Source organism: Rhinopithecus bieti, unplaced genomic scaffold, assembly GCF_001698545.2.
Source record: "Rhinopithecus bieti isolate Rb0 unplaced genomic scaffold, ASM169854v2 scaffold_1561, whole genome shotgun sequence".
NCBI classification, from domain to species: Eukaryota; Metazoa; Chordata; class Mammalia; order Primates; family Cercopithecidae; genus Rhinopithecus; species Rhinopithecus bieti.
This window is the reverse complement of record NW_016803640.1, coordinates 975,280-985,444: the sequence shown is the minus strand read 5'-3', so window position 1 is coordinate 985,444 and position 10,165 is coordinate 975,280.

Here is a 10,165-nt window from a genome sequence, read left to right as displayed (position 1 = left end):
AAAAAAAAAAAAAAAACCAAAAACATTTATTAAAAGTAACAAATTAAGGACATTTGCCAAAATGGCATCTGTTTAATGGTGCTCCTAATCCTCAAGTTATTAATATCTTTAGTGTTTGCTAAAGATAAGAGTTCTCCAGACTTACTGAGTAATTTTACTGGGTGATAATAGTCTGTATTAATTGCTGCTCTGACTATATTTTCAACATGGCAACAAACATTTTTCTTTTTCTTTAGGCCAGACTCACATTGAGAATACCAAATATATCTCTCTGTATACTTATATTTCTGTATTTTATTCATGCTAAATTTAAAATTTCCAAAGAAAATGTAGTTTAGAATAGTTTATTTCTATGATAAAGCAGATTAAATGCTTATAAATTGATGTTTTAAAGAAAAGCTATAGAGATTTAAAAGTGAAGATTAAAACATCTTAGCAATAAATCATACCTAAGACTTTTAAAATTCAATTTCATGGTAAATATTTCATGTGCACTCAGAAAAATGTGTATTCCATGGTTATTGTGTGGAGTATTTTTATAAATATTAATTAGGTTAAGTTGGATGATAGTATTGTTCCTCATTACCATCAACTTGTTGACATCCTGTCTACTTGTTCTATCAATTACTGAGAGAGAGGCATTGAAATCTATTTCTATAATTTTAGATTTATCATATCTATATCTTTTTGCAGTTGTATCAGTTTTGCTGCGTGTATTTCAAAGTTGTCTTTCTAAGTGCACAATTGTTTAGGATTATAATAAATTGATCCTTTTTTTGTTGTGAACTGACCATCTTAATCCTCGTAATGATTTTGGCCTAAAATCTACTTTGTTCTATATTAATGTAGTCATACTCTCTTTTTATTAGTGTGGGCCTGGGCATAGTTTTTCCCATCCTTTTACTCTTATCCTATTTGTATCATTATATTTAAAGTGCATTTTTTATAGGTAACATACACCTATTTTTGTATCCAATCTGGTCATGTTTTTTATCCAGTCTGACAATATCTGCCTTTCAGTTGTGGAGACCATTTAATGTGATTATTAATATAATTTTACATCTAACTCATTCCTTTTCATTATTACTATGTTTCATCCCATCTTTGTTCTCATTTTTCTCTTTTTCTGGCTTCTTTCAGATTGAGTATTTTTATAATGCCATTTTATCTCCTTTGTCGGTTTATTAATTATAACTCTTTGTTACTTAATTTCATTAGGCTGTGTAGTTTATATATTTAACTCAACACAGTCTACTTTCAAATGATATTACACTACTCCGCATACAGCATACTCTCATTTCTCCTTTCCTAGCTTTTGTGTTCTTGCTGTTGTACATTATATTTTAAACTTAAATTTTAAACTTACAGTATAAACTCTATTTTATTATCTTTGATTAAATAATTACATAATAAGGTAATTTAAATGATAAAAAATCATATACTCATCTAGTCATCATTTAAAATCGTCTTCATTCCTTTGTGTAGTTCCACAAAAGATTTCATCTAGTGTCGTTCATTTATATTTCATCTAGTATCATTTTTCTTCTGCTTGAATAACTTCTTTGAACATTCCTTGTAAAACAGTAGTTCCCCTTCATGCATGTGGGATACATTCCAAACTCCCAGTGGATGCCTGAAACTGCAGATAGTACCAAACCCTATATAGGCTATGTTTTTTTCCTATACATATACACTTATGATAAAGTTTAATTCATAAATTTGGTACAGTAAGATATTAATAGCAATAATAATAACATAGAACGATTGTAACATTATATCATAATAAGTTATATAAATGTAGTCTTTCTCTCTGTCTGTTTCTCAAAATATCTTAATATTTTTGAGACATAGTTTACTACCAATAACTGAAACTGCAGAAAGTGAAACTGTGGATGAGGGGAACTACAGTACAGGTTTGCTAATGATTAATTCTTTCAGCTTTTATATGTCTTTATTTTTTCCTTAGCATTTGAATAGTATTTTTGCTGGGTATAGAATTCTTGGCTGACAGATGTTTCTTTACCTTAAATATGTTGCTCCACTATCCTATTATTTCTATTATTTTGAATGGGAAGTCGTCTATAATTCTTGTTTTTGTTCCTTTGTATGTAATATATTTCTTTTCTGCCTGCTTTTAAGATATTCTCTTTACCAATGTTTTTTTATCAACTTGTTTGTGAGGTGCCTTGGTGTAGTTTTCTTCATGCTTCTTATGCTTTGAGTTCATTGCACTTCTTAGATCTAAGGTTTTATTGTTTTTATTAGATTTGGAATAGTTTTGGCCATTGTTTCTTCAAACATTTATTTCTGCACCCTCTCTACTCAGAGATGTCAAGTATATTTTTATTAAGTGACTTGAAGTTATCCTTCAAGGCACTGAGGCTGTGTTCATTTTAAAATTTTATTGTCTTTTCTTTTGTTTCATTTTGGATATTTTCGGTTGCCACACTTTCAAGGTCGCTAATCTTTTCTTTTGCAGTACTTTATCTGCTATTAATCCCATCCAGTGTATTGTTTCATCTCAAACATTGTAGTTTTCATCTCAAAAATTTGATTAAGATCTCTTTATATTTTCTGTATCTCTACTTAACGTTTGGAACATATAGAATACAGTTAAAATAACTGTCTTAATGCCCTTGTCTACTAATTGTAGCATCTTTGTCAGCTCTGGGTTAGTTTCCATTGATTGATTAGTCTCCCCATTATGAGTTATGCTTTCCTGTTTCTTTGCACATCTGGGTATCTTTGACTGAATGCCCGACATTGTGAATTTTTGAATTGTTAGGTGAGGGATAGCTTATACTCCAATAAATATTCTTGAATTTTGTTCCTTCATGCTAACTTACTTGGAAATAGTCAATCATTTTGGCTGTAATTTATGATTTTTAGATAGATTTTGAGAAATTTGCCTTCCAGAGCTAATTGTTTTTTACTTCTAATCAAGGTCTTACTGAGTACTCTACCCAATACTTTTTGAAGTCTGAGCTTTTCCAGGCTGGATAGTAGAAAAAAGCACTCTCCCAGACCCTAAGTGAGCAGTGGGCACTGTTTCTTGGGTCGTTTCACTGGTTCTTTCCCTAGATTCAGGTAGTTTGTTCACAGGTATGTGCTGGTCAGTACTCTACTAAATATTCAGATGGCTTTCTGTAGATCTCAGTTTCCCATTTGCACAATATTCTCCTCTCCAGTACTGTTATGAACACTTACCACGTTGGTCTTCCCAGATCCTCTGCTCTGTCTCCTCAATTCACAAACATCCCCAGACTCCTTCTGGTTTGCCCCTTGCTATGGTTTGGACTGGAAACTTTCTCAAGGTAGAAATCTGGGACAATCAGAAGGTTCATCTGTCTTGCTCCTTGTCTCTTGGGGGTTACTGTCTTTTGTAGTATAGTATCTAGTGCCTTGGGGAAAAAAACACTGATTTATTTTCTATGTCTGTCTTTGTTTTTGTTGTATTTGTCTGGAAGGTAGATCTAGTCCCTATTTATTCATCTTGCCCAGAGTGGGGCAAAATTAAGTTTCTAAACCAGACAGAGAAATGCATAGATTCTAGAAACTGGAAATGCTCTTGCCAATTACTAGCTCCTCATTGTGTAGTTATGAATATTAATATATAAGACATTAAGTAGTTTTCACAGTATCACACACAGTTAGTTATATTGTTATTGTTGTTACTATTTTATATAATGAAACTGAGAACCAGAAAGGTTATCATAGTATGAGAAACTCAGAGGCCACTATGGATCTGGGCAAAAAAAGAGAATTGGTTTGACTGTCAGTTGTTTTCTTTGTCTGGTTCCTGACCTGTTCTAAACTGAAAGCAGAAAAATAGACATTAGCCTTGGGAAACAGGCCTACTCAACAGCTCCTCAAGCGTAGAACCATGCCAATTACATGGAAAATGTTAAGGATAAGTAGAAGTTGAACAAGTGAATAAGGAATTTATGGACAATGCTCATGCTCTTAAACTACTCATTTTATTATCTTGGCATTTCTTCAGTTCTTTCTTCTAGAAAATCACCTATAAAAATACTCAAAGAGATACTAATTCATATGGCAGATTAAATCTCCTGTAGACAACCACAAGTGTTACCCCACCCAATGTATTTATTTAAAAGAAAAAGCTGGGTAACTGTAAGGCAGCATTTCCAAAAGTATATGCTATAATCATGGCCACAAAATCAGAAACTTTCTGAGCTCAATATTTGGCTTCTCAAAACTAAGTAACTTTCTTCCCTGTGGGTTTTTCGATCTTGACATTAATGGATACTTTGCATCTCTAAGACAGCAAATAAAATACACATCTTTCCCCTAATTTGCTTGTGGAACCATCATCTAAGACAAGTATTCTACGAAAAATAAGCTGGGAAAAATAACCTAGGAAATAAGTTCTGCGGTTAAATTATCAGGTACCACAAAATTTTGATGGAAAGGTATTTCTGGGGCTAAAAATTATTTTTGAGACACTAAGAGAGTTAACAACTTCAGTCCTTGCAAAAGTGGCTATATGGACTTGTCAAATCAATAGTTTTAAAAGTATCTTTCTAAAAGGTCTTCATGAACACTGTACTTGAACAAGAAGAATTAATAGAAATTTTTGCCCATGATGCTTTCCAGGCAGGAAGTGTTACTCATAAGTTAACATTGAAATAGTATTTTGGGGACAAAGAGAAAAGCCTTAGATGGGTGGCATAAGAAGAAGGAATTAGGGGTTCGTTTTCATTTCCTTCCAAACTAATTGCCTAAGAAGCTTTTTATATCATCAGGAAGTACACTGTCAAATGGCTTTCTTGACTTTTGCTAATCACTTTATTAATGCGTTAGCCAGATTTTAAAATGTGCGGTAGTGTTAATATCTGAGGAGAAAAACCTTTATTGTGTATAAATTACAAATTTTCTATCTCAATTTCAGTTGAGTTTTAATGTTTCCTTTCCAGAAAAACCCTAGTGCATATTCTTCAGGGAGCAATTCTGCACTCTTAAGGGAATGAACTGAATGACCTAATGGGTCCTTCCATCTTTAATTTCTGTAATTCAGGAAAGTCTCATAAAACACAAGCTTCCTTTGTGAATTTACTTTTCTCTGAAAGTATTGAAACTACTTTCTTGCTCTCTTTGGAAGTACTTTAAAATGCTGAACAATAATAGAAATATTTACTGGACCCACATTGAAAAAAATCAGCTAAATTATACTCAATAGTTTAAGTGTAAATCTTTCAAAAAATATGACCTCTCCAGTCTTTTTTTAATTATAGGAAGCCAGCCATTCACACCACCGAGAAATATAATGTTAGGGAGAAAGAATCAAAAACAAAAATCAAATCAAGCTAACAACTGATTCTGGAATATCTTTTATGTATAAATTTTATACACAAGTATCATGGTTAAAAGAACAAAAGCATTTGCTAAAAACTCAAAAGAAGTATTACATCCCTGTTTTAAACTTGCTAGTAAATGTAATAAAATATATATAAAATTTTGTCAAAAATCAAGTATATGCTAGAGACCATGAAAAAATTAGAAGAAATATAAGTCAGAGCTGTTACCATATATGTTTGCTACTTAGGAGGGAACACAAAACCTAATGGTCATAGGATAATTAGTCAGAACATTATAAATCATGAATTGAAGCATAAGAGAGCTCCATTGAAGCTACTAGGGTGGGAGCATGCATAAAGAAAAAGGAACTGGGTTATTTGCATCTTCTGTTTCTAACTCCCAGAACTCTTGGTTAAATATCAGTTGAGATTAGAATCTGTTTCCTAGGCCTACACAAGAGCTTAGGAGTTCCAAGAACCACAATGTCATCTGCAGAACACTGCACCTTTGTGTTTTTCCTATGGATTAATGGTATTTGTGTTTACATGTTTACACAGTATGCATTATCTTTTTACAACTGTAATTCTAAACCAGCATGAAAATTCATTTAAATCATCAAAATTATAACTTTAAAATAAAAGCTATTTAGACAACTTTCTTTTGTAGATATGGGGCCTCGCGATGTTGCCCCATAGTACAGTGACTATTCACAGGTGCTGTTACAGCTCACTACAGCCTTGAACTCGGAGGTTCAAGCGATCCCCCCACTTCAGCTTCCTCAGTAGCTGGTACTATAAGTAGGCTTAGACGATATTAATGAATTAATAGTAGCCCTGTTTTTTGACAAAATACAAAATGTGAAGTGGTTTCCAATTGCATGTTACTGAATAATTCTTAATATCATTTGATAGTGGTAAACCATGAAATAATTTAATTTTTTGCAGATATCTTTCCAAAGTTCAAATATAAAGCTACACCAAATTGATCATATATTTTGTATGGGCTTTGGACAGATGGAATATCAGAGAATGACATTTCCAGGTTTAAAAAAATAATCAAGAGTCCAGCAACAGATGACTGGATAAACAAAATATGGCATATAGCTAAAATGAAATATTAATCAGCCATAAAAAGAAGTAAAGCTTTGACACATGCTACAACATGGATGAACCTTGAAAAAGTGAAATAAGCCAAAAACAAATCACACATATAGTATGATTCCACTTATGTGAAATATATAGCAGGCAAATTTGTCGATATAGCAAATAGATTACAGGTAACTAGAGACTGAATTAAGGAGGAAATGGGGAGTTATTGCTTGATCGGTATAGAGTTTCTGTTTGTGGTGATAAAAGGGTTTTGGAAATAGAAAGTGGTAATGGTTGAACAACATTGTGCACATAATTAATGTCACTGAATTGTACTCTTAAAATAGTTAAAATGACAGCGTTTATGTTAAGTATATTTTATATATAATAAAAATGTTTAAAAAATAATTAGGAACCTTTGCTTGCTTTGCCCTTTGGCATAAGAATGGTTACTATTTATTTCATCCTTATAATCTAAAAAATTATAAACTATTTATAAAAGCCATCTACTCTGTAGACAGTGGCCTTGAGAGTAACTTGCTTTGATTTGTAGCCTATGTTTGAGAAAACAAAGAAATAATGAACAAGATATAAGCATTGATGAGAAATGAGGTAGAAGTCAAACATGCCAAAGACCTTCAACTCATAGAAACAATGAATTAAAACACCATAGTTATAGCATTTTCTGGGGCATTAAGCTCTTTGGTAGAAAAAAGAGAAATGATGTGGTTGATGGAGAAGAAAGGGCTAAGGATAAGGAGATCTACATTTTAGTCTTAATTCTGTTGCTTTCTACATGTAGTAATTCCAGAGACTCACTTCTCTGGGTCTTCCTTTTCTCGCTTGTAATATAAAAGGGCTACATGAGTATTCTTAGATTTTTATCCCAGTTGTAAAATTTGGATTGTCAATCCAAGGCATTGTGATTCAATGATAGATTACTTGTTGAAACCAAATACACATTTAAATGAAATTTTTATAACTTTGATAAAATTCAAAGAAGGTGCTAAATTTCAAATGCAGATTCTTGTCAGATGCAGCAATTCTGTGTGCACACAAATTACATAAATACTTACCTGTGTGTATGACTTGACATATATAAAGATGTACATTGTAGCAATATAGGAAACAATACAAATGCCCGTTCATAATACGGACTATTAGGCAACAGTAAGGGAAAATAGCTAGATCTATATATTCTGGCAAGAAAAATTATCCACATCACACTATTATTTTTGGAATACAGATGAATCATAGACTTTTAAAACTTTAAGTACTTAACATTTTAATTGCTTACTATGAGAACACATTTATGTATTTTATGCTATTGAAAGTGAATAAATAAATACCTAAGAGAAATCTGTTTTTTCAGCAGCTTTAGTGAAGGATACTCAGAAACAACTGATTGTGTCACTGTTGAGGAGAGTGAAGGAGTTTATCATTCTTACCTCCACAAATGTAAAATGCCTTTGTGTTCCACAAACTGTTGCTGTAAACAACTTGCAAACAACTCCCAAGGAGAAGCCTGGAATGAAGGGTTAGCTTTGCCCTAGGTAAGACAAACATCTGTTTGGAAGTGTAGACAACACCTTTTTGTTGAAGGGCAGACTAACTTTTTATTTCTTTCATCTTTACTTTTTACTTATGATATTGTTCAACGATGTTGCATGACTATTCTGTGCCAGGCACAGTGCTACCCTCTGCAACTGCAGTGATCACTGGGACAATCCTTGGGACAGCATAGAAATTGTAGCAAACTGGTATATTCTCATTCACTCACTGCACAATAAGCAATACACCTAATAATGTATCTACGATACCCTTTCTTCCATAGTGAGGTCCTTTTGATGCTAAAAGAAAAGTGTGCATTATTATTTCTGTTGGTATGGAAAAGGATGTTATGACAACTTAGAATTAACAATTTAGGGTCGAACGTGGTGATTCATGCCTCTAATCCCAGCACTTTGGGAGGCCGAGGCAGGTGGATCGCCTGAAGTCAGGAGTTTGAGACCAGCCTGGCCAATATAGTGAAACCTCATCTTTACTAAAAATACAAAAATTAGCTGGGTGTGGTGGTGCACACCTGTAGTCCCAGCTACTCAGGAGGCTGAGACAGGAGAATTGCTTGAACCCGGGAGTCAGAGGTTACAGTGAGCTGAGATCACACCACTGCACTCCAGCCTGGGCAACAGAGTGAGACATTGTCTCAAAAAAAAATAAAATAATAAAATAATAACAACTTAGATATTTTATAAGGCAAAAATAAATGTTGTAAAACGGTCTATGCTAGGCACAGTGACTTATACCTGTAATCCCAACACTTTGGTAGGTTGAGGCAGGTGGATCACTTGGGCTCAGGAGTTCAAGACCAGCCTGGGCAATATGGCAAAAGCTCATTTCTACAAAAAATAGAAAAATTAGCTGAGCATGATGGCTCATGCCTATGGTCCCAGCTACTTGGGAGGCTGAGGCTGCATACCACCCTGGGTGACAGTGAGACCCTGTCTCAAAAGCAAAATAAGCAATCTACTTAAATAAGCCAGTGGTAAATATCTGAAAATTTTTTCAGTCATCTGGACACATGATGACATCACAGGGCTTTTCCATTTAATAGGTAAATTGTCATAGAGTAACTGCATTTCTAGGGATGTTATTTGCAAATGTTTCCCAGAAAATGATGAAGAAAGCTATCCATTTTTAAAATAAATATGGCTTCTCATTGGTTTTCTACAGAACCTTACATTAAAGAATCAACAACTGTGTAAACTTCCTGATTTATCTTCAAAATGAAATATTCAACAGCAATCAGCTTACAAAATGATTTATAAGCCTCAAGAGGGGAGAAGGAAAAAGGCAGGGTGAAGAAGAATACTTATTCAGCTTACTGTAAGTAGACTGTGCTATCCCATCCAGCTCTCTCATATAGCCTTCATTCTCAAAAATGCAAAAGCACAATCTGGGAAGTCTTCCAAAACCATCTGTATAAGGAGGAAGCACTTGCCAGGACATAGGAAGCAGTTCTTCTAGTTTGTCACTGTTGTTTCCGTGACCACTGCCAAAACTATCCAGAAAGGTTTGAGTAATGACAGGTGATAGAACATCTGAAATTTGAAATTTGTGATATGACGTGAGTCCAATGCAAATCAACTGATTTTCTCTGGAGGCTAATAGTTTTTCTGTCAAATATAAAATGAAAGGTTTCTAGGAAAATGAAGGCATTAGTGGGTACAGGATCTGACTCTCAGAAATCCAGTATATCTAATAATTTGTTTGAAATTTCCTGGATGGTTTCAACAGTGTAGCTGGACTATTAGGTATTATGAAAAGTGAAAAATTCGGGTTTTGTGCTTTAGTCTAGAATTAGCAACTTATTGTATCTGAAATGTTGAAAAGTTTACCGTCTCTGAACCTCAGATTTTTATCTATTGTTGAGTGTTGCACTAAACCATTTGTAAAGTTATACTATCTTAATAGTCCAGTTTCTAGATATATTGAACCCATCATCTTGACCTGGGAACATGTACTTTTGAAAAATTAAAATAATTATTAGAAAATATTTTCAGGTATTATTGATCGTCTTAATAATCTTATGAACCATATGTTTTAGTTTCATTTTACATAGTTAAATGAGGCTATCAGATAAGAGATAACTTTTCAATGGCCACAGATAACTCCTCTAGACTTTGTATCATATTAATGGCCATTACAACAATGTTTTCCGTAATATAAATACTTCATTTTATTTATTTATTTATTTA